Here is a 25,012-nt window from a genome sequence, read left to right as displayed (position 1 = left end):
CCAGGGTTGGCAAGAGGTGAACCATGTAAGATCCCAGCTGGCTGTGGAGGGCGACGGGAGACACTGCCACCCCTTCCCCCCATCAGCCGGAGGGGGACTGCTGTATGACCTGAGCCCCCCTTCCTTCCACAGTCCCGAGCGAAGGTCCTGCAGTCAAGTGATGAGACTGGGAGTGGGCACCAGGCAGCTGGTCCCAGGGTCTGGGCATCTGCATTTTTAAAACCCTGCTCAGTGAGGAGGAGGAGCCACCAGTCTAAAGGTGGTGATTCCTGGGGGGTCCCTGGCTCTATCTTGCCCCCTCCTCACCCCACTTAAAGGCCAGGAGTCCTGCATCCGGCCACCATCCATGTCATCCGGCCACCATCTTCCCTTCTCTGTTGATGTCACTCCACCCCAGGGGACACAGGGGAGGTGAAAAGAGCAGAACTCAACCTACTCATGCCGGCTCATACCAGCGCCGGGCCCCATGTGCAGCTGGAGTTGCCTCAGAACAGGAATGTAAGTCTGGACTTGACTCGAGTTTTTTTTTTTTTTTTTTTTTTTTTTTCACTTTCTCCAGGACACTGAACGTTTCTCCTCGGTGTTTTCTGACCTTAAGACTTAACAACATCGTTCCAACTTCTGGCCACTGGTTCTGTCTTTCAGCTATTTACATGGTCATGCAATTTGGTCTTCAATCCCTTCTGGGAGGTGGCTTTGGTCCTCCAAGCACACCTGATAGAAAGGGCCAGAAAGCCCCAGAGCCCCAGGCTTCCAAGGGAAAGGGGCGAGATGCTAGACATAGCGCCACAATGTGTCCACTAAAGGGTGTGGCAAGACTTCCAGTATGATGGACAGTTAGGTCTTCAGTAGAATATGTTACAAGAACAAACAGTCAGGGGCTGTGCTGACTTCCTGATTTGAAAAACCAGTATTTCAAGGTCAAGTCCATGAAGGAAATTTATAATAAATCAACCTCTGTGCCAAAGGGCTCACTCACACCTGCTGACTCGCCATTCTCTGGGGGGCACCCAGCCTCTTCCGTGTTCACAGTCCTTGCCCAGGCTAATCCTTCTGGTTGACGTGTCCCCGCTATGGACAAACCCCTACTCCTTCCTCAAGGCTCACCTCAAGGTCACCTTATCTGGGAAACCTTTAGGGACAGTGATGGGTACAAGGTACAATACTGAGTTCTCAAAATATCTTTTTACATGGCTTCTAGGACCTTCCTCCAGTGAGTAATTACTGCTCTACAAGCCCCATTTCTCCCACTGGTGTGTGATCAACTTGGGAGGCAAGAATCCTTTCTCTTTGCATCTCGAGCACCTAGCACAGCAAGAGCCCCAGGCCAGGAGGCAGAGACCCACAGACTCAATCTGGCTCGCAGATGTGGGACTTAAGGGCCAGCACAGTGATTATAATCATTCTGAATTACTTGCCAACATTAAAAAAATCAGGACACTTCATATAAAAATCCAGATTCCTTCCTCTTCTGGAAAAACCGGAAATCAGAAGTTCTGGCCCACTCTGGGTCTACATTCCCAGAGCTGCTCCTTCTGAAGGGAAGAGGGATCTTCCAGTTATTCCCAAGCCACCCCTCTTTATGAACTAGGTGCCCTCGTAGAGGCATGTAGTAGCTAATTTAAAAAACATTGCTGAAGAATGAGTCTACTTTGACTTTTGAAAAAGCCAGAGCAGAACGATCAGTATGGGAACCAAATGCATTGCGTTTCTTGGTAGATCATATATCTGCACAAAATCTGGGGACAGTGAAGTTACCCCAGGAAGGTAAACCGTGGCACATCCACACCATGGAATCCGACTCGGCAACAATAAAGGACAAACGACTGATTCCCGCATATGTCATGACCGAATCTCAAATACATTATGCTGAGCCAAGCATGACAGACACAAATACTGCATTTATACGATATTCCGGAAAAGACAAAACGATAAAGATAGAACACAGATCGGTGGTAAGTGGGAAGAGGGGTTGACTACAGAGCAGCTGGAAGGGATTTGGGGGAGGGGGAGACAGAAATGTTCTAGGTCATAACTGATACTACACAGCTTGTATAGCTTGTATGTCATTGTTGAAACACATGGAAGAGAACACAGTAAAGGATTTTTATTGCATGGAAAGGATACCTCAATAAAACCAACTTTTAAAAAATTCCTCGAAGAAATTTTTGTCCTGGTCCTCCATAGAGAAATTTGCATACAAGAAATGATCAGAACAGGGGCACCTGGGTGGCTCAGTGGGTTAAAGCCTCTGCCTTTGGCTCAGGTCATGATCTCAGGGTCCTGGGATCGAGCCCCACATCGGGCTCTCTGCTCAGCAGGGAGCCTGCTTCCTCCTCTCTCTCTGCCTGCTTCTCTGCCTACTTGTGATCTCTGTCTGTCAAATAAATGAATAAAATAAAATAAAGAAATGATCAGAATAACTCAAGTTTAAGGACTCCTAAGCCCTGTGTGGTACGCTGAGGAGACAGGGTCTCTTTCCTCCCACTGTGTCACACTCTGGACACCTTGTGCAGGCAGTCTAGGGTCGTGCAGCACAGAGGAGGTGTCCCCGGGCACCCTGCCAGCTGTCCAGCGGTGTGCCCCACTCTGGGCAGATGTGGCCTTCAGCCACTAACACTGGAAGAGAAACAGAGATCCCCGGCTCCACCCCACATCCACTGAATTAAAATCCAGAGGCCAGACCCAGGAAGCCGCCAGGCTGATGTTTAAAAAGCCCCTTGGGTAATTCCAGTGTAACCCTAATATTTGAGATGTGTGGTATATGGGCTCTGGGCCTTGGAGACAGTGGGTTCAGGCTGGGGAAAAGTCTGTGAATGGTACTTTTCAAAGACTCTAATGATCTGCGCATCCCCATTACTGTTCGTGTTGGTGATCGCGTTCTCCGTTGATTCTGTCTAACCTTGGTGGGGCACCGGGATATGGATTACCTCGTCTAAACCAGGAAGCCGGCTTTCTTAATCCCCATTTATCAGATGAGATAAGAGAATCAGAAATCAAGGGGAGGTCACCTGCCAGGGTGGGGCAGGGGCAGGACCTGAGACCTGGTCCTTGGGTCCATCTCTCCTGCCTTCCACCATCCCTCCTTTTCACTGGAGGCCGAGCTGAGGAGGGGTTGGGCACAGAGGGAGGAGGGCTCAGCAAGGGTTTCCTCTCCAGCCAGCGACTAAGAAGCCCATTTGCGCTCCCTGTGCCTGACTGCAGAGGAGCTGCTGACATCTTTGCTCCAGGCTCCTGGGGCCCAGGATGGAGAAGCCCAACAGGACTTCTGGAGCAAAGAAATCTGCAGGCTGCCTTTGGCGTCCCCCATCAGAGTCCATCCCGCTGCCAGCGATGATGACTCCTGGACATCATCAGGGATGTCCTCAGTGTACATCCCTGCTGGGAGAGGCTGACCTCACCCATTTCTGTCCTCTTGGGCTAAGACAGGGCAGGGCTGAAGATGCAGGGCAAATATGGCTGTGGGAGGGGAGGGCCAGAGGTCACGGGTGTCAGCTTGCACATGCTGGACACTGCCAGGGTTCCCGAATGACTTTCCCATGGTGTGCAAAGGGCCCAGGGTCTCAGTCCAGTTGCTTCAGTTCTGCAGGCACTCCATAGGGGTGACACTTTTATTTCTACTGAGTAGCCAGAGAAGTCCAACGACAGAATGGATTATTTATAAGTGGTGAGTTTCCCATCTCTGGAGGCAATTAATGACATTGGAAGGTCCTTTGGTACAGGTGGGTACTGAAGGGACTTCCACATCAGATTCAGGTTGAACTGAATGACACTTCAAGGGTCTTCCACCTCAGAGAATGACAGACTCACTCATCTCATCCTTCCAGCCACCAGCAGCCCTCAGTAAAATGTTGTCTAACAGACTCACACTCAAGTGCCTATAAAACCAGCCCTTGCCTCCTCACGCTGTGGTCACAGACTTCACCTGGACAGATGGTCTCAAAAAGACCTTCAAGTCCACACTTGCACACACTCAAGTCCATCTTGCACACCCACTCACTGAGCAGTTGCCACCATCATTGCCAACAGCAGTAGCACCCACCACACTGAGCACTCACTACAAACCAGGCTTTGGGCTAAGTCCTCCTCTCACTTGATCTCCTTGAGTTCTCCTAAGAGAAAGGGCTTTCTATTCCCATTTTAAAGATGGAAAACCAAGGCTGAGATGGTAAAACGACATGTTCAAGGTCACATGGTTGGCAGGAGCGAAGATAGGCTTTGAACCTCGTTCTTTCTGGCTCCAAAGCCTGGTCTCGTGAGCCACATTGCGTCCCTAACACAAACCAACAACCAAACCAAAGTGAGCCCCACTTGTCCTCAAAAGGCTGCTTCCAGCCCAGCCGTCACCCGACCTTGGCACATTCTCCCCTCAGTTGCACTTGTGCTGGTCTCCAGGTCCACGGGAGTGCGGAATCCTCGCCAGCAGCGGGCTCCTGCTTGAGCCTGAGCAGCACAGGGGCCCCAGCTTGCGAATGGTTTCAACCCACCTTTGTAGCTTCTCTCCTCAAAGGCCTCACTCAGCTGGGTATCCCAGCCAAACAGGTCCCTTCCCGGTCACCTCCGAGCGTTTGCTCTGGCAGACCCTCATTGGGAATGCCTTCTCCTCTTCTCCTGGCAAACCCCATTCAAGAGCACAGTTCAGTTCGGGTGTATCCTGCTCCATGGAGCCTCTCTGATCCCCGGCAGGCAGAGCTGGTCCCTCCCTCCCTTGGTCCATTCCTCCCTTCCAGCTTTTACTGCATTGTTCTTTGGCTAGTTGTTTATGTGTCTGCCTCCCTCACTAGACTGTGAGTCCCCAGGGCTCACGGCTGTGTCTCATTCAATGTGAGCTTCCGTCTGGGAGCACAGGGGCTGGCAAGGCATAGAAGCCCAGTAAATGCTGTGGTCTCATTACTCGTGGCCAGGAGGGTCCCACACAGGGCGCCCACAGGTGCCCGGCGGCCAGAGCTGAGTGCGTTCATGGCTGATGTCCTCCGTCCCCACAGAGCGGAGCACCAAGCCCATCAGTATGCCAGCGGGAACATCTTCGGAAAGCTATGTCTTCCCAGAAGTGGAGCAGAGGTGGGGCAGCGTGGACTGGGCAGCGATGTCCGGGTCAGGCTCCTTCCGAGTGGAGACAGGCCAGCGGACTGCTTGATTTATCCAGCCGACTTTCTACACTGGTTGGGGGATTTCAACACAGAAACTGGCTCCCCACCTGACTCCGTCTAACACCCAGTTGGAAGGCCTGGAACCATTCTAACCTGGATCAGTCCATAGCTGGCTGGGTAATGGCAGGCCTGACCCCGCCTTGGGGCTCAGTTTGTCCATCCATGAAATGGGAGAAACAATAACTCCTGCTCTGGGAGTATTTACTGGGGTAAAAGGATTAAGTAAGTAAAAGACAGAAATGTAAGAAAGGGTTCAGAAGCACAATGAGGCTGGAAGGGGAAAGCTCTCTGTACTTCTGTAGATTAAGAATAACCTGCAGGACCCAAGGACAAGGGTTTTTTGGGCTTCTGTTTTGTCATTTGTCAGATGAGGGCCTAATATGAATTCCTGTTTGCCAAACTTCATAATTTATGGACCACTGCCAACACTGTTTTGCCATCTCTATAAATCATCTGAGCCATATTTATTTAAGGATTTTGTTTAGGCGTATCTGGCTGGCTCAGTCTTGATTTCTGGGTTGTGTGTTCAAGCCTCACGTGGGGTGTAGAGATTACTTAAAAATAAGAATTGTTTAAAGAATATTGTTTAAGTTGACCCTTTCTAAAATTTAAATAAATGCTTGAGCCTCATTCTAAGGAATTTTATCCGTGATGGAACTGGTTCAATGTGTTAGCTACATTTTTCTACTACACATTAAATATGTCACAATTAAACCAAACCATATTTATCCAGGCCCCAGTGAAAACATCTTGTACATCACTGGTGGCTTGTGTCAGTTCTTTGAGAAACAGAGGGAGATGGTAAGCCAATCCCTACTCTCCAGGAGCTCCAATCTTGCCTGTAAAACAAAAACAATAACAAAACAAAACAAAGCAAAACCTCTCCAGTTGCTTCAGTGTGTTTCCCTTATGTTTCATTTAAAGCCTGCTCAAAGGTACGCATACCAAAATGCATACATTATGGTGAGGCAAAAAATTAAGTAGTGACGAAATTCAGTTTAAAGGAAAGTGAGGGTAGGAAAACTAAGGCAAGACAAAATGAGTACATAAAAGGCCCACTGGAATCCACGAATGTTCCATGAAAGAGTGCCACCGATTGGAACTCTGAGCTTCCTAGCAGCCAAGGTAAAAAGGGAAATATGATTTATCCTCCTTTCATATGATATATGAGCCAAGTCCTTAACTGCAATGAGATAAATGTGACATAATGGTCTCTGGGGCGGCTGACCTGAGCAGAAAAATGCCGCTCCCATCTTCTGACAGATGTCCCTGTCTCTCTTTGAGCCCATCTCCTATGCTGGTGATCTTTCCCCGTGTGATCCTGTCACTTTCCTTTTTGAAAAATGTGTAACTTTTTTTTCTCTTTCCTCCAGAGTGAAATTAAACATTCTCAGGCTTGTATTCAAGCATCTCAATGAATTAGTCCCCAAATATCTTTAGGGTCACATCTCTAGGAACTTCATTTAGATCTCTGTGGAACTGCCTGAGCGCAAATCTGGACTCTATCAGTTTTACCTATGTGATCCTTGGCAAGTTACATAACTTCTCTGAGTCTCAATTTCTACATCCATGACATGAAGGTACAAGGAGTTCTCGCCTCCTAGAATTATTATGGGAACTGAGTGTGGCACACCAGGTAAAGCATTTGCTTTCGAACCTCTCACTGTGAGCTCTGCCTGGAGCACTACTGTCTCCTGGCCTGTGCTAGTGCTGTTGCCTCGGGTTAGCTTTCCCCTTTCTCTGCAGACCAAAATCCTATCATTCATCCACTCAAGTGCCATTTGAACCAGGGGCCTTCCCTGATTGTCCCCATCAAAAGAACCCATGCCTTCCTCTCATTTCCCACAGCATGTAATTTATATGCAATTTCATATACACACCAGACGCAACATTCAACCCATGTTTCTCACACTGGAGGGTCACCTCCTATCAGCAGGTTATGAAATCAAAGTGGCAGGATGATACCAGCACTGAAAAAAAAAAAAATGAGACAGAGTAGAAAAGACTAAAAAATATCAGAGTGCATGGCCTGCCTTGTGATTTGGTTTTATATATGTAATATAAGTATTTGTGTGTGCGTGTGTGTGCTTGTGGCCACAACATAAGGTGATTTTCATCCAGGAGTCATAGTCACAAAACTATCTGAGTGCTACAGCACTAATTGTGGGTTCCTGGAGGGCGGGGACCAGGTCAGGTTCACTTCTGTGTCCCCAGGACTTAACATGGAGCTCGGCACATAGTAGACACTTAGTAAACATTATTATTTTTGTTTTTGCTTTTCAGTAAACATTACTGAAGTGAACTGAAAATCCAGTAATTCAGAATAACGTACTGAGCCTGAGATTCAAGTATAAGCCCCCGTGTTCAGCCACAGGACCCACTCACCTAGAAGGGGGCCACCCAGGATGGATTTCAGAATTGAGGTTGTCAGGTGTGGGTAGAAAAGAATGATACGGCTTAGTCCCCACTCACTCAGCACCCCCTTCCCAAGACTGGACGTTCATCTTCCAGGAGACAGGAATGATGATACCAGCATTGTCCACCCCACGGGGAGGGAACATGGTAAAGAAAGGCCTCAAGTCTGTCTGGGTGGCCGAGAATGAACACACAGAGGCACAGGCTCACAACCCTGCACACAGACTCACAGACATGTGCACACCCTGCTCTTCATTTCAGAAGTGGGAATGTGGAGGCCCAGTGAGGGCAAGTGACTTGCTCAAGGTCACCCAGCAGGCTAGTGGCAGGACTGGGACTAGAACCAAGTCCCTTGGTTCCCAGACCAAGAGAGAAGACAGGACAAATAGTGCAGTAGACAGAAGAGCGCCTGGTAAGGCATGAAGGTCCTTTTGAGACTGAGAGGGGATGCTGGGCCACCTGCAGACACAAGAGGTCACGGTGGTCCAGCAGCCTCTCCTCCCCCTCCACCTCCAGGTTCCTACCCATTTCCGATGCCAGTCCCCAGGACTACCTGAGCTGCGATAGAGACCTGTCCTGCTTTGCTGAGCGGGAAGGAGCTGATTGTCATGGGAAAACAGAGGCCAGCTGTGACTCAGTCCCAACAATTCCTGGCCCATTTTCTTAACCCCTCAGAGCCCCGGAGCCTCAACTGGTAACCATGGTTACTGCTCTCCAGGTTGGCGGTGGTTGGGAGGAGTAAACAAGAAGGTAAGTTAGTCCGCGCATACATTCATCCCTCCCCTTCCCCTCTCCCCGAAACCCTTTATTTCGTCTTCTGAGATTTCTTCTGAATAAAAACAAAACACCTCCGACCATGAATCTGCTCTAACACTTTCAATGTCCCTCCACTAGGAGAAGAATGTCCACACTCCCCAGCCCCACACTCAGATCCTTCAAGGATTTGATCCTATTTCCTTTGTCCATCAATGAGATGGGCCAGGCACCTGTCAACCGGGATGGCAGAATTTGCTGTGAATGAACACACACGCGCACACACACACTTCTGCACAGGAGCATGCAGGCCTGCATGCCCACACACACATGTACACGCGTCTACAGATATGCACACATACATTCTCATGCACACACACAGAGCTCTCCCCTCAGGCTGGCCTTTCCCACATCCTCCTTCCAGAACAGCCATTCTGAAAGCCTCCTCGGATCCGTGCCATTGGAACGGGTCTGCCTGCGTGTTTGGTTCCGGAACCAAAAGCACGTCAGCACACCATAATCCTCCCTCATCCACGATGTCTGCCGTGACACCCCCCCCCACACTTCGGTGCCCAGGAGGCAGGACCCGGATCTCGGGCCCTGGGGGGTGCCAGGCCCTGACATGGGGACTCTCACAGAGGGCTGCGGCATGGGATTCCTGGCTAGAGTTGAGGCCCACGTGCTGACATGCCACGCTCACAGCTACTCAGGATCCTCCCAACCACGGCCTCGGAGACTCACCCAATTGCCCACAGCTTCCAGCGAGGGGTCTGAATCTGATCGAGGGCAGCCACCTGCTTCTAAGGAAGTGAGGCACGGCAGAGAGGCCAGCAGGCCAGACAACAGGCAAGCCCCCTCCCCACACTTGGGGGCTGGGTGACCCTGAACAAAGCCTTGTTCTTTTGTTGGAGCACAGTAAAATTCTAAAATCTATAAATAAGACTAAAAATAAGGTTAAATATCTGTCTGGGAAGGAACTAGGACAACGGAGGAGCTTTTTTGAGCTCTATACATCCTGCCCAAGATTGGTAGCCCCCCCTCCCCCTTATAAATGCACACCAGCGTCTGGGTGCTGGAGAAGAGGCAAGCTTATTATTTTGCAAAGTCTTCTGAGAGAATTCTGATTAGTCCTGGCTCCCAGAGCAATCCAGGTACGCCCAAAGCACACGCTTTGGAGACATTCCGGGCTGTCTCAGCAGGGGGAGAGTGCTTAACCGAGCTCAGCTCTCACGATGCACTCCGATCAGAGCCCCGGGCAGGGGACAATGGGTCCTTCCAGCCCAGAATGGAGGAAAGGTCTCCCTTGGGCAGGGTTGCAGACCGGAGGGAGCGATCCCTGCGTGTTAACCTCCTGGCAGGTCTGACTCTCAGTGGAGGCTCTGAAATGCCAGTCTCTCGGGGCACCTGGGTGGCATAGTCAGGTGAAGCGTCAGGCTTGGTTTTGGCTCAGGTGGTGATCTCAGGATCGAGCGATGGAGCCCCTATCGGGCTCTGTGCTCAGAGTGGAGTCTGCTTAAGACTCTCTCTACCTCTCCCTGTGCCCCTCCCCCTTCTCAAATAAATAAATCAATCTTCCAAAAGAAATAAATAAAATGCCAGTCTCATCTCCCTCCTCTTCTAGGTCAGATCTGTATCTCCCATCCCCCAAGTTCGGTGGCACAGAGAGAGGCCACACCTCTCGGAGCCCCTCAAGAGGCTCCCCATTCGGATCAGGGAGGTTGGCCTTAGTCCTGTCTCCTGTGGGCCTGAGGCCTTTGGGCGCCCCCACAGGGGACCCCGGGAATTACTGGCTCGCTGGGGCCTGGGTTAGCCAGACAGCCTCTGCTCATGACCCAGCAGTGTATTCAGAGCAAGCCTGGGAGCCCTGGGAGGCGGCGGGACTCTTTCCCTGGCTGCCGTGAACTTGAAGTAGGCCACCCTTCCCGTTCCAGCCAGGAAGGCCCGTATTGCGATCCATGACACCACAACTCTCCCCGCTCATTGACCTCACTGCGAATCCCATCTCTATTGGCGGCGCCCGCCACCATCCCACCCTCTGGGCGTCCAGTGCCTGGTAAACAGAACTCTGCGGGGGCCCAAGCCCCCACCCTACTGGGCTCCCACACACAGAAGCTTTGTCTGAGCTGTTGATGCATAATACATGGGCGCAGGCCCGGACCAGCCGCGGGCCCATCTTGGACAACAAGCCCGTCACTAAGAGGCTGTGAGGGACACAACCAGGACACAATGCTCCAGTCAGAGCTGAGGGCAGCGGATAAAGGGTCTGCTGGGGCCCTCGAACCGGCCCCTCCCCCAACACACAGTGCAAGGGTAGAGGAAGGCCGTCCCCAGACAGCCCCTGGAGTCCTGAAATCCTCCCAGCCACCTTCCAAGTACAACCTCCAGCCCCATCCTTGGCTCACAGGCTTGGCTGCTTCTCCCTTGTGACCTGTGAAGGTCCTCTAGGACCCGTCCCTGTCTTGGTCCTCATGCTCCTTCTTTAAAAGAGTTTCTCCATCAGCTGTTGCCGCCCATCAGGGTCTAGGGTGCTCCTTGGGGTCTTGGGCAATGGTTTCTGATTTGGGGTGGCACACAGACCCCTCACATACCTGGGCCCCTATTATCAGCGGAAGAGCAAGGTGAGGTAACAGAGACTAAGAGACTAAGAATCAAAGACAACGTTCTTAAAAGAAGCTATGCACAATTTTATGTGATAAGACAGCACTCTTCCTCTTGCAGAGTATTTAAGTCAGTAAACCCACACGCAGCCCAACTCGGATAAGCAGTATTGGGCAATGACATTACATGGGTACTTTGACAATAAGGGCCCGTGAGATTTGTTGTTGAACCATCTGGCAAACGTGTTAAAAATGCGTTCAGAGGTTCTCCCTGGCATGGAGATGTTTATTCCGCCCGCTCCCGGAGACTGATTTAGAAGATATGGGCGAGAGCCCAGGAATCTGCGTCTTAACATGTACCTAAGAGAGTCCAGCGCAGGTCGTCCACAGATGACACTTCAAGACACAGTGACTAGTGAAAAATTCTAGGTTCCAAGTATGCAAATTAGTGCCACTCACAGGTGGCTGACGAAACAACCCACCGCAAATGAAACAATAGCCATGGAACTAAACTCAGAGCAGTTTGGCATTAAAAAGCAGGGACAGCAGCAATTGGACATCAGAGCCTGCTCAAAGAGGACCCCAAGCTAACTTCAACTTCGTTTATGCTACTTTGAGTCTTTAAAGAGCAGCCCTAACCAAAATCCTGTTTCTAGGGTGCCTGGGTGGCTCAGTGGGTTAAAGCCCCTGCCTTCGGCTCAGGTCATGATCACAGGGTCCTGGGATGGAGCCCCGCCTCGGGGTCTCTGCTCCGTGGAGAGCCTGCTTCCTCCTCTCTCTGCCTCCCTGCCTACTTGCGATCTCTCTCTCTGTCAAATAAATAAATAAAATCTTAAAAAAAAAAAAAAAAAGATCCTGTTTCTAACCTCCGTTTCTCACTCTTTCCTGACCCCGGTGGAGAGGGTAGTGTCTGACTTGTGATTCAGAGAGGCGGGTGAGGATAAGGCACACAAGCCAGGACTTAAGGTTTCCGTCATGCCCAGGGCCTCTCCTGGAACTTCTGGGAAAGAGGAGAAGACTGGTGGGTTTCTCAGGAGTCCTCTGTTTTGGTGCACTTAGGGAGGGTACTGGTCATACCAATTCCCTGTGCAGTCTCAGCTTAATGGCTCTAACGTTCTGCCTCGGTAAGGGACGCCCAGAAACTTGTTCTAGGACAGAAGGAACAAGAGGGCTGAGGTGAGGGATAAATCAGCCACTGCCATCTGTCTCTCCTCATAGGCTGGGCATGCCCGAGCTATAGATCTTCACACTGGAGGTTTCCCAAAGATCATCTAATCTCATTCCGTCATTTACAAAGGGGGAAACTGAGGCATGAGGGGGCAAGTCATGTGTTCAAGGTTAGGTAGGAAGCAAGTTAGCAGCAGCCCGAGGCTGGAACCCAGGTCTCCTGGCCCCACCCTGCTCAATGTGCTTTCTGGATATTGTTACCAACTGGTGGAACAGCCCAGCTCCCAGGAATTTAGAAGTATGCAAATAAAGACCTCCCATCACCCCGACAGCTCTCCTGCCCACCTCAGACCTCAGATCAGAGCACTCACTCCTACATCATCCATTCCAGTATTTGCGGGCTCCCCGGCAGTGCTGGGCAATTCTCAGTCTCCTAGTCTCTTGCATTCCCTCTCCCTCTCTTCCCTGCACATCGCCCCCCCCCCCATAAATAAATGGAGCCACTCACTGGTGATTTGTCCTTTTATGATCATCATTTTGACGTCTACACACAAAGAATTGCAAAGAGAATAAGGAGAACTCGCTAAATGCAATGCCCATCTTCATCCCTCTGTATTCACTTCTGGTCCTTGTTAGCATATACAAGGAAAAGCCATCATGAGCCTTTAAAAAGCTTCATTCATTTTGCCTCATTATATCTATTTTTAAGAATCCACCCCAATAAACAATGAGCAGTGTGGACACATTTCACATACTGGATGTTTCTTAAGAGTAGAAAGTTGGACCCACCTAAATGTTCAATAATATAAGGCTGATAAAATCAAGTATATTGGGGCACTTGGGGTGGCTCAGTTGGTTAAGCGTCTGCCTTTGACTCAGGTCATGGTTCCGGAGCCCAGCATTGGGTTCCCTGCTCAACAGGGAGTCTGCTCCTCCCTCTCCCTCTACCCTATCCCCTGCTTACGTGCTCTTTCTCAAATGAATATATTAAAATAATCTTAACAAAAAATCCAGTATATTCATATTTGTAACAGATAGACTGTTATACAAGCATAAATCCATGCTTTCAAAGCATTTAAGCATATTTCATCAAACCCAATTCAACTACTTCTAGGACTGACCATTATTTTATGCTTTCAGAGGAAAAAAAATAATTTACTATAACATGCTATCAATTAAAAATACATTGCAATTTCAAGGATCATAAAATGTAAAATATTATAATCAATGAAATATGGTATAAATAACACAATGGAGAAATTCTCTTGATATAATGTTATAATAGTAAATGCACAGGGTAAGATATACTCATATACACACATAGGAAAAAGACAACCTAAGTAAAAGAAGTACTAAAATGCAAAGGGTAGTACCTTGAGAGGGTGGGATAAAGGGTGATATTTTACTTCCATTTTTACAGTGTTCTGATTTTCCAGATTTCCAGAATGATCATGTATCATTTTTATAATCTAAGAAAAATACTGTAATTCAAAAAAATATATAAAAATGAGTACAACAGAGGGGCGCCTAAGTGGCTCAGTGGGTTGAAGCCTCTGCCTTTGGCTCAGGTCATGATCTCAGGGTCCTGGGATCGAGCCCCGCATCGGGCTCTCTGCTCAGCAGGAAGCCTGCTTCCTCCTCTCTCTCTGTCTGCCTCTCTGTCTACTTGTGATTTCTGTCTGTCAAATAAATAAATAAAATCTTTAAAAAAAAATGAATACAACGGAACAGGTGAAATCACGGTGAACTCATATGCATCTATATATGGACAGCTGGTCCTATTATCATGCTCATGGCTGGGGCACATATCCTCGTGTTCATGAACGGCAGTTGGCTTAGCTTAGTTGTTGTTCCAGGACATGTTCATGGAATGTACATGGAATGTTTCCCGATTTTTTGCTAACACAAATAAAGCTTTGTGCAAAGTGCTTCTTTTGTTCTCCCTCTTGGGTCCTTTTCTTTTTTTTTTTTTTTAAAGATTTATTTATTTATTTCTTTGACAGAGAGAGAGAGATCACAAGTAGGCAGAGAGGCAGGCAGAGAGAGAGAGAGGAGGAAGCAGGCTCCCTGCCGAGCAGAGAGCCCAATGCGGGACTCAATCCCAGGACCCTGAGATCATGACCTGAGCCGAAGGCAGCGGCTTTACCCACTGAGCCACCCAGGCGCCCCAGTCTTGGGTCCTTTTCTTGACCCCTTCCAGGGTGTTGCGTGAAAGGTGCTGCCCGGCATGTCTGGGTGTTCGTTGGCGACTCAAGAGTTGCAGTCCAGGGACAGAATGGTCCGTCTAAGGTCCGTTTTCACTATGACACTCTGTTTCTAGATGTGAACATTCTGGACTAGCCTGATGCCATACTGACTTCCCAAACCTGCCTCACAGAAACTGGAGTTCTACTGGGGAGTAGAATATCGTACTCTGCCAGGTGATATGCCATTTGAATAAGGAAAATGAAAACATCAGTTTCTTGACAGATGGGGGACCCTGGGAGAGACGTACCCTCAGGCACAGAAGATGGGCAGATCTAGCCTGAGATCAGGTGTCTACCAATAGAACTTAAAGGCACAGGGTGCTTGTGGGGAGGGGGAAAAAGGGTAGGGAGGGATGGGAAATTAGGGAGGATGTACGACCTTCAGTACATCATGTGCTCTCCAATGGTCAGTTTCAGGAAATAAGAAATGGAGGGCATACACCAAGTCTGATCTAAACATATGGTTCCTAAACAGATGCAACTCAATCAAGCGACTCATTTAAAAAGTTATTTTATTTTATTTTAAAATAATAATTGTATACATTTAAGGTGTACAACATAATGATTTGATATACATATAGGTCATGAAATGATACCATAGCCAAGTTAATTAACATACCTATCTTTCTACAGCTACCTTGTGTGTGCACGTGTGTGATGAGAGCACCTGAAATCTATTCTCTTAGCAAATTTCCAGTATTCGATACAATACGATTAACTATGGTCACCATGCTGTCTTTAGACTTACTCATCCTACAGAACTGCCACTCTACCCACTGACCATCTCCCCATCCCTCCCCCCCCACCCCTGGTAACCACTATTTTGCCTTCTGCTTTTATGAATTTGGCTCTTTTAGACTCTACATGTAAGTGAGATCGTGCATTTTTTTTTTTTCTTCCTGTGCCTGGCTCGTTTCACTTCACATAATGCCCTCCAGGTTTATCCACATCGTCACAAGTGGCAGGATCTCCTTCTTTAAGGTGGAGTCACGCTCCATTCCACATATACAAACGCATCACAAGCATATCACAGTTTCTGTTTCCGTTCATCCAACGGATTCTTAGGATGCTTCCATATTTTGCCTATTGTATATCATGCTGTAAGCATGGTGGTTGCAAATTTATCTATTCAAGGTACTGACTTCATTTCCTTTGGCTGTGTATCCAGAGGAGGAATTGTTGGATCATATGGGATTTTTTTTTTTTTTAAGATTTTAATTATTTGACAGAGAGAGACACAGTGAGGGAGGGAACACAAGCAAGATGAGTGGGAGAGGGAGAAGCAGGCTTCTGGCTAAGCAGGGAGCCCAACGCAGACCTCGATCCCAGGACCCTGGGATTATGACCTGACCCGAAGGCAGATGCTTAATGACTGAGCCACCCAGGCCCCTCCCATACGGGATTTCTATTTTTAGCTTTTTGAGGAAGTTCCACACTTTTTTTCATAATGGCTGCACCCATGTACATGCCCACCAATAGTGCCTGAGGGTTTCCTCTTCTCTACATCCAAGCCAATACTTCTTATCTTTTATTATTTGACACTAGCCATCTGAACAGGTGTGAGGTGGTATCTTATTATGGTTCTGATTTGCATTTCTCTGATGATAAGTGATGGTAAGCACCTTTTCATGTATCAGTTGGCCATTTGTATGCTGTTCTTGGAAAAAATGCCTATTCAAATTCTTTGCTTACTTACAAATGAGGTTGTTTGTCTTTCTGTTGTTGAGCTGTGTTTTTTTTAATATATTACAGATACTAACCTCCTATCAGATATTTTCTCTCAATCCATAAGCCGTCTTTTCATTTTGTAGATGGTTTCCTTCGCTGTGCAGAACTTTTTAGTCTGATGTAGTCCCACTTGTTTATTTTTGCTTTGGTTGCCTGAGCATTGGTATCATATCCAAAAAATCATTGCCAAGGCCAATGTAGAAGAGCTATCTCCCTATGGTTTTTTTTGTGGTTGTTGTTGTTGTTGTTGTTGTTTCCAGATTGTTTACAGCTTCATGTCTTACATTTAAGTCTTTAATCCATTTTGAGTTGATTTTTATGTATGCTTTAAGATAAGGGTCCAACTTCACTGTTTGGCATGTGGATATCCAGTTTTCCCAACCCTACTGAAGAGGCTGTCTTTCCCATTGTATACATTCTTGGTGTTCTTATCAAAAATTAGCTGATTATATATGCTTTGGGTTTATTTCTGATCTCGAGCCACTCATTTTATTCATCAAACAATCACTGAACAAATTATGTGTGCGAGCCACAGCATGAGGACCACAGGACTGCAAAGCAGAAGAAGAGGGGGGAACACACTTCGAGAACAAACAATATTTGTCAGGCATGGAGCTGCCTGATCATTAGTGACCATTCCAGGAGCCAGTTATTATTTTCCCCACTCTAGAGACAGCAAAACTGAGGCTCAGAACTATTAGGTCATCTGCCTAAGGTCATAAAATGGTAATAGTTGAGTTGACAGCCTAACCCCAGTTAACCCACTATGTCTCATCTTCCCTGTAAGGAAAAAAGCGCTACTTTTGCCTTCAAGGAACTCAAATTCCAGTAAGTGCCTGAGTTAGACAGCTAACGGCAATGCTGGGCAGGAAGCAGGACAATGCCTGATTGATTCCGACAGAAAGATGGGGAAGGAGTCGAGGAAAAGTTGGCATGGGAACCCGCCCGAAGCTTAACTTGGATTCCAGATTCAGACTGCCGAACCCGGGGCAAGGAGGGAGGGGTGGCCTTGGCATTGTGGGTAGAGGAAACAGCACAAAAGCACGAGTGGACAGAGGGTAAAGTTCATGAGCCGCTTGGGAAAGAGCCTGTTGTTGCCGGAACAGGGGGTCTGGAGATCAGGGCAGGAGACTGGTTCGGGCAGATGGGTGGGGCCAGGCATCGAGGGGTCTTTGATGTCAAATCTAGGGTAGGCAATGAAGAGGTATTCCCAGGACCTAAGCCTGCTGCCAGCCCATCCCCCATGGGGTCAGGGAGTGGCTCACTTCTTGCTTCATAAACCAGGCACTGGAGGCCCCATGCTTTCCTGGGGGACCCTGGCTCCTCTTCTGGGCTGTACACATTCATGTTTACTGAGGGCCACTGGCTCTCTGCAGACAGGGTCCGTTTCTGACAGATTTGCAGTGCTCACCTTGTAGGAGGGGCTCAGTAAAGAGTCACCTAGTTAGTTCTGAATAACAGACAAGATAATAGCCCTACCCATTTTGTTTCTGTGCCTGAGTCTCTGGTGGGGTTTCTACTAAGAAAAGTGGGGGGTGGGGGGGGGAGAAGTTGATTGCACAATTAGGGAGCCCCTTGGGGATGGGCTAGGGGGCCAATATGGATGATTCATGTGGATTCCAGGTCAAGCCAGCGTACCGAATGGGACCTCTTCGCACTCCCCCACCCCATTCCATCCTGTCTGCCATCACAGCCAGTGATGAGGCCCAGAAGGCCCGTCCACACCGCGTGCGGTGAAAAGCCGCTCTCAGTCCCGTGTCCTCACCAATGACCCCAGCTCACCCCTGGGCAGGCTGAGCAGCAGCCTTCCATCAGTAGCTCTCAGGCCTTTGCTGAAATCTTACGCTCTGGGTAAGGAATGGTAGTGAGGAAGCCAAGGTCGGCCCAAGAAGGAGCTGGAGGCCAGGAGCAAGGAGAAGCTGGAGACTTGGATACTCCCTGACCCCACACTGACTTTTCCTCCCCGCCGACGCTACTCTGGTTCAGACTCTTGTAACCACCTACTAGATGTTCCACAGGGGCCACAAACGGATCCCCTGTCCCAGAGCTTGCACAGCCAGAGCTCCCTTCAACAGACCCCGCCAGGAGAGAGATGGAAGTCCATTCCTACTGGCCTGCTGTGTGGGACTCAGGTCAACAGATCCTCTTCCCCTCTGCCCGAAAAGCCTTAAGAACGCTGGTGGATAAGGACTGATTCTCTCAGTGCAGCAAATGTGGCCCTGGCGGGTGGCAAACCCCTGGTACCAGGCCCCACGCTCAGGACATTCCTGTCCCCTATTTCTTCCCCTGTCTCCTGCCCTACCTGCCAGAGCCAAATCCCAGGCCCTCCAGAGGTGTAGGTCAACGCTGCTTGGCCCTGCTTCCTTCCCTGCTCTCCACCTTCCCACTGCTGTCGCTTGAGGACAGGGTCAGAGTCAGAGTTCTCTCTCCCCCAGTTTCAGTAAAGGCATGTTGCAACCCTTGCTGAATGGATGGGTGGAGGGCTAGGGCCGTGTGCCCAGGAATGATGGCGGTGGTGACGACAACTGGAAGAGTTCCAAGTCCCCTCCTGCGGTCCCATCACTCCTGAGAAAGGGCCATTGGGAGTCTGGAGGGGAGGGGCTGAGAACAAAGCCTCGAGGCTCCAACTACTCAGGGTTCAGGGTTCTGGTTCAGGGGGTGGTCACTCTCTAGGAGAGAAGGAATTAGGAAGAATAGGGAGGGTATTTCCCTGACCTTGGTCCTCACAGCATTCTTTAAAAAAAAAAAAAAAAAATCAGTTCACGGCACAAAGAGCCAAATCCTTGAAAAACAGAAATGCTCCCCAACACACACACACACACACACACACACACACACACACACACACACACGAAGGTGGAGAGGGCCAGGCTCCCTGCCAGTCAACGGGCCAGCTGGAAGATCAGGCTGCACCCATTGGCCTGACCAGGGGAACGGAGCATGGGGAGGGAGACCTGCCTTGCTGGCTCTTTCCTCAGGAGGCCTGGAAACTGTGACTACCAGTGTTGGGGTCGGGCCGTGGCAGCCAGTCATAGGAGGCCAAACCTGTTTTGCTCACCCTGAAGACTGTGCAGCCCACATCACACAGGACAGCCTCCAACTTCTGGCTCTGGGCCTGTGGTGGCTCTGGGGAGGCTGCCAGGTCTGGTGGGGGCCGAGGGGTGTAAGTCCACTCAGCAAGGCAGCCTTTCAGTCCAGAAAACTCTCTATGGAGCTGTGGAGAAGCTGCAGCGGAGCCCCGGGATCCCCCATTCTCCAGAACTCCCCTTCATGAAGTGCACGCCCAAGTTTTGATTGGAAGATGATAAAGACCATGAGGGTCTCAAGAAAGCTGCTGATAGGTGTGCCTGGGTGGTTCAGTGGGTTAAAGCCTCTGCCTTCGGCTCAGGTCATGATCCCAGGGTCCTGGGATCGAGCCCCGCATCGGGCTCGCTGCTTGGCAGGGAGCCTGCTTCCCCCTCTGTCTCTGCCTGCCTCTCTGCCTACTTGTGATCTCTGTCTGTCAAATAAATAAATAAAATCTTAAAAAAAAAAAAAAAGAAAGAAAGAAAGAAAGAAAGAAAGCAAGCTGCTGATATGAACACGGGGTAGTGTCTGCTCCTGGAGATTTAGTTGGACTCACCTTCTAGAAAGCCAGAGAAGCACATCTTAGAGGGGGCTGTGAGATGGCTTCCATGTCCTCTCCCCCTTAATCTAGGTGTGGAAGGGACACTGTGTGGCTCTGAGGTTAGGTCACAAAAAGCCATGAGTCTTCTGTGTTGTTTGCTGGGGCACGTGCCTCTGAAGCCCCGAGTCATGAGGTAAAAAAAAAATCGGACAACTCTAAGGCCGCCACGTCATGAAGCAGCCCAAGCCACACAGAGCTGCCCGTGTAGATGCTCCAGTCCCAAGCCCCAGATAGGCCTACCATCAAGTCAACCTCATTCAGGCACCAGATATGAGACTGAAGAAACTTCCAGATGATTCCAGCCCCCGGCATGTTCAAGTCACCCCTCGTCCTCTGCATTATCCTAGCTGGGAACCTAGATGTTGTAGAAGAGAGACAAGCTATTGTCTCTATTCTTTGTCTGAAAAATCTGACCCACAGAGTCCATGAGGCTCCTTGTTAACCCTTCCCTTGACTCCAAAAAAACCCCGGTATGTGTCTTTACCCTGGTAAGCCAGAGAGAAAGCCAGGAGACACTCAGAACATGGGAGAAGGCTCCTTTTTGTAGTGCTCTGCAGTTTGGGAACATCCTTTCCCTGGCTCTGAATCATACCCAGTTCATGAAGCTTGAGGGGATCCGAAAAATGTCTCCTGTGCCCACTTCTCTGCTCAAGAAACCACCCTTTTTCTGGAACCAGCAGAGACTAACCAGAGATACTGGGAGATATGTAACTCCGCATTATGCTCCAGATTTCTCTGTCTGTCCCAGTTTCAAATATTCTGCCTGCCCTCTGTACCCGTGAGCTAGCAAAACATCCCCATCGTTTTGGTGTTTCTACATCCAGCCTGCATTTTCTTTTCTTTCTTTCTTTCTTTTTTTTTTTTTTTAATAAAAATTTTATTTATTTATTTGACAAGACAGAGATCACAGAGATCACAAGGCAGAAAGGCAGGCAGAGAGAGAGGGAGGGAAGCAGGGTCCCCACTGAGCAGAGAGCCTGATGTGGGGCTCAATCCCAGGACTCTGGGATCATGACCTGAGCTGAAGGCAAAGGCTTTAACCCACTGAGTCACCCAGGCACCCCTCTTTTTTTTTTTTTTTAAAGATTTTACTTATTTATTTGACACAGAGAGAGAGAGAGATCACAAGTAGGCAGAGAGGCAGGCAGAGAAAGAGGGGGAAGCAGGCTCCCTGCTGAGCAGAGAGTCCCACACAAGGCGAGTGGGAGAGGGAGAGCAGGCTTCTGGCCAAGCAGGGAGCCCAATGCAGGACTCGATCCCAGGACCCTGAGATCATGACCTGAGCCAAAGGCAGAGGCTTAAAACCCACTGAGCCACCCAGGCGCCCCAATCTGCATTTTCTACATGGCCTCTTCCACCCAGAATCAGCTCAGAAGTCCTGCAAACTGTGTGCCAGAATTGGGGGTATGGAAAATATTTCCGTTAAGGAAAGTGACTGACCCACAACTCTTCTATTCTGTTCCACAGGGTGGGCGCCTCAGCCTGCTGCCTGCATGTTAGGCTCTGTGCTGGGTACTGCAGGGCCTCAAGGCAGTTCTAGAACCAGGAACCCCAGTGCTGGAAGGGCCTCATCTGCACAGCTCAATCCAGAGGCCAAGGCCTCCACATGCCAACCTCTGGATAGCAGTTGGCACCGATGACCATTCCCCTTCTTGACTCTCCTTTGGCCACACCTTCTCAATCACCTCTGGGGACTTTTCCTGTCCCCAGTCTCAGCAAGGTTCAAACCCAGCCTGTCTTCTTTCACCTTGACCCATATAACCCACCCCTGGATTGCCTGGGAGCTCTGAACAAACGCTGGTGGGACCCCACCCAGAGATTCTGATTCACCTACCAGGAGGGACCTCCACTGATGCTAACCTTGTCAAGGGTGAGACCCGCTGTCCTGCCTCAGGTCACCCACACTCCGGGATCACACACCATCGACAAGCTGATGGCTCTGCAATTCCTACCCCGGGCCTGGGCCCCATTCCTGAACTTCTGACCCATCCATTCGGATTCTCCCAGGTGTGCTTGACCCGACACGTGGGGACAAACTATGAATCTTCTCCCCACCTCTCTCTGCTCCTCCTCTGCCACCGCGACTCACAGTAACAGAAACTTCCACCCACCCAGCAGATCAGCCCACAAACCTCAGAGCATCTCTGAATCCCCCACCCCACTTCTTCCCCGTCCACCTCTAGGTCAGTCCACTCTTCCTCTCTTTGGTTTTCCACAGCGATAATCACGGTGTGCAGAAAAACTGTATCCTTCCTTTTTCGCTTCGCATGAACATTATTCCACATTGTTGTATCATTTTGATATTCTAATTTTTAACGGCTGCAAAATGTTCTATTGAATAAACGCTGCCTAATTTACTTAACCAGTCTCATATTGCGAAGCCTTTATTTTGCTTCCAATCTTTTGTTGTTATAAATAATGCCATGATGAGCACTCTGATGCATAGAGCCTTTCCCTGCCTTGGGATTATTTCTTTTGGATGGGTTCCCAGAAGTGGGATTACTAGGTCACAGGATATGGACATTTTTATGGCTTGTGATGCATGTTGCCAAACTGCTTTTCAAAAGGCTGACACTCCTTTACTTTTATGTGCCTTTGATAATGGCTTCTACAGCGCTGGAGGACAGTGCCACAGGACCTAGGACAGCCCAGGGCAGCTCCAAGTCTGGAGTTTCTCTCTTTTTCAGAGGACTTCTTAAAAGCTTGCTTAATTTTCTCTGAACTGTCAAAATAATAAATGTACAGTATAGGGTGCCTGGGTGGCTCAGTTGGTTAAGCATCCGCCTTCGGCTCAGGTCATAATCCTACGGTCCTAGGTCAAGTCCCGCATCCGGCTCCCTGCTCCGTGGGGACTCTGCTTCTCCCTCTATTCTTTCCCCCTGCTTCTGCTCTCACTCTCTCTGATGCTCTCTCTCAAAGAAAATCTTAAAATAAATAAATAAATATACAGTACAGAAAGGCAAACAGAGACGTATAACCAAACAGAACAAAAACACCTACAATCCCACTTTTGTGTAGGTTCTCAGGACCTCTGATTTCGGAATGCTAGCACAAGGAACTCCCTGAATTTACAGAGAAGTGAAATGGTGCTTTTAAGTCAAGGCTTATACACACAGAGAAGGATGGCCTTCCTGGAGTAGCCCCCTGGGAAGGACAGGCACATATTCTAACCACAACGTTGAGAGCAAATCACCATTTTTTTTTTTTTTTTTAAAGAAAGAAACTAAATCACTTTTTAAATTCCTGGAGTGAAACCCTGCTTAGGACTGGCTAGGAATAGCTTCAGTGAAGGCATATCTTTGCCCTCATTAATAGGGTTCTTCTCCTTAGCCACAGTCAGAGTCATTCAGACACAAGCTTGGTCCTTCCAAGGTGGGGAAGATGGTTTGCAGGGGGAAGTAGGAGGCTGGACCCCCTTAGAAGCTGGTCCCGAAAGCTGCTCCCAAGTAGGTTCCAGCACGTTCTGAACAAAGGCTGGAGCCCCTGGCATGCGTGTGACATGTGGGGACACCCGAATGACATCACTGACAAGCAGACACAGTGAGGATGAAGGGGGCAGCTGTGTTTGCGGGGGACTCACTAGGCGCCAGGCTCAGTACTCACTGCTTCAGTATGTAAAAAACCCCACACTCACAATGCTACTTGTACAACAAGGGGTTAACCATAGCGACCATGGTTACTATCTCCATTTACAGATGGGAAAACTGAGAGCTAAAACCTGTCCAGGACCTCCCAGCTGGAGGATCGGAGGGGCCAGGATGTGGATCCCAGCAGTCTGACCTCACAGCCCGGCCCCTTGTCCTGAAGGTCCAGAGTGCGCATGTTCTCCTATGAGCCCCGGAAGAAGACCTGAGGCCCTTCGGAATTCCTCCCCCCATGTTCCGTCTACCTTGACCTCCCACCTGAGTTCCCGCAACCCTGTGCGTGCTCACCGGCTAGCAATGCCGAAACGGAGGGCCACAGGCCAGCTGGCTCCGGAGGTGGGAGTCTGGTTGACCTGGTGGGCTCACACAGCTTTTCCTCTGGGCGCCGTACACTCCCTCCTTCCCATAGAACAGCAGTCCTACAGGATTAGGGCCCCACCCTTCTCACCCGCTTCAACCTTAAGCATTTCCTGGAAGGTCCCATCTCCAAACACAGTCCCACCGGGGGTTAGGGTTTCCACATATGAATGGGGGGCGATGGGGGATAATCCCTTCAATACGTGCCCCTGGATGTGCTCAGGGAGACGCAGAATGCTGACATCCAGGGGATCCTGCACCATCCCCGTGGCTCATTCTGTCCCGCCTCCCATTAGCTTCCTCCTCAAGCATGCCTTTGTGTAACTACTTTATGATTATCTGGAGGTTCCAGGCCAACGGTCACTGCTCCGCGCTGTCCTCCCATTCATTCATTCAACTCATTCATTCCTTGAGTCAGTCACTCGGCCACCGGGCAGCTAGTTTAGTATCCCAACACCTGCTAGAAGCTGGACACTTGTTGGCCTGGGACTTTGATGGGGGCACCAGTGCCCAAGACAGAGAGGCAGTTCTGCCTCCGAAAGCTGCCGACCTGTCTCCTCTCCCCCCTCAGCCCCAGCCACCTGACATCTGTCACCTCCCATCCCAAACCCACACTGGGCAGGAGGCTCTCCAGCACCTTCCCGCTCAAGGGAAACAGGTGTTAATCCAACGAGCCAGCTGTTTCTAAGCAAGAGACTGCCAAGCTCCGTGTCCCTTCCCCGAAAATAAAATTACACGCATCCCAACAAGAGATGTAACTGTGTGTACGCAAGATTTGCACAGGCAGGCCCTCCTTGCCCAAAAAACAAGTCCACGTTGGTGAAATATTCCCACTAGAAAACAGAAAGGAAAAGCTTCTTTGTGTTCTTGAGGAGGAAGAAGGAGGGCGTTGCTTATCTCGCTGAACCTCCCTTCGCTGAAGTGGAGAAGCTGAAACCCACAGCTACCATCCTTCCCCAACCAGGGGCAATAAAAGGAGGAGACACCATAGAGCAGGCAAACCACGGGACCCCCACCAACCGGGGCAGTAAGAGCCCCGGGGACCATGGAGATGATGGCTGGATCCTGTTTAACCTGGGACAGACAGGGACAGGCAGAAGGTAAAGGCACATATGACACAGGACAGTGAGAGCCCTTACGCTCATCTCTCTCTTGAGTGGCCTGGAATGTCTGTATGAAACCAGATAGGCAAAGTGTGTGTGCGTCCCGAGTCAGAGCCTACTGTGGGCCACACACCCCAGTCACTGCGATTCCCGCCTGGCCTCTCCCTGGTTTCCCTTCACAGCAC

At 49.6% G+C, this 25,012-nt stretch overlaps 1 protein-coding gene across 1 annotated transcript in view; it reads right to left on the bottom strand.

The window, feature by feature from the left end:
* Window positions 1-25,012, bottom strand: part of CORO2B (coronin 2B) — a 127,575-nt gene that overhangs the window by 80,733 nt on the left and 21,830 nt on the right. The window lies entirely within an intron of this gene.

Source organism: Mustela lutreola, chromosome 7 (assembly GCF_030435805.1).
Source record: "Mustela lutreola isolate mMusLut2 chromosome 7, mMusLut2.pri, whole genome shotgun sequence".
NCBI classification, from domain to species: domain Eukaryota; kingdom Metazoa; phylum Chordata; class Mammalia; order Carnivora; family Mustelidae; genus Mustela; species Mustela lutreola.
Note: the sequence above shows the minus strand (reverse complement) of the source record. Positions and strands in the feature narration are given on the sequence as shown.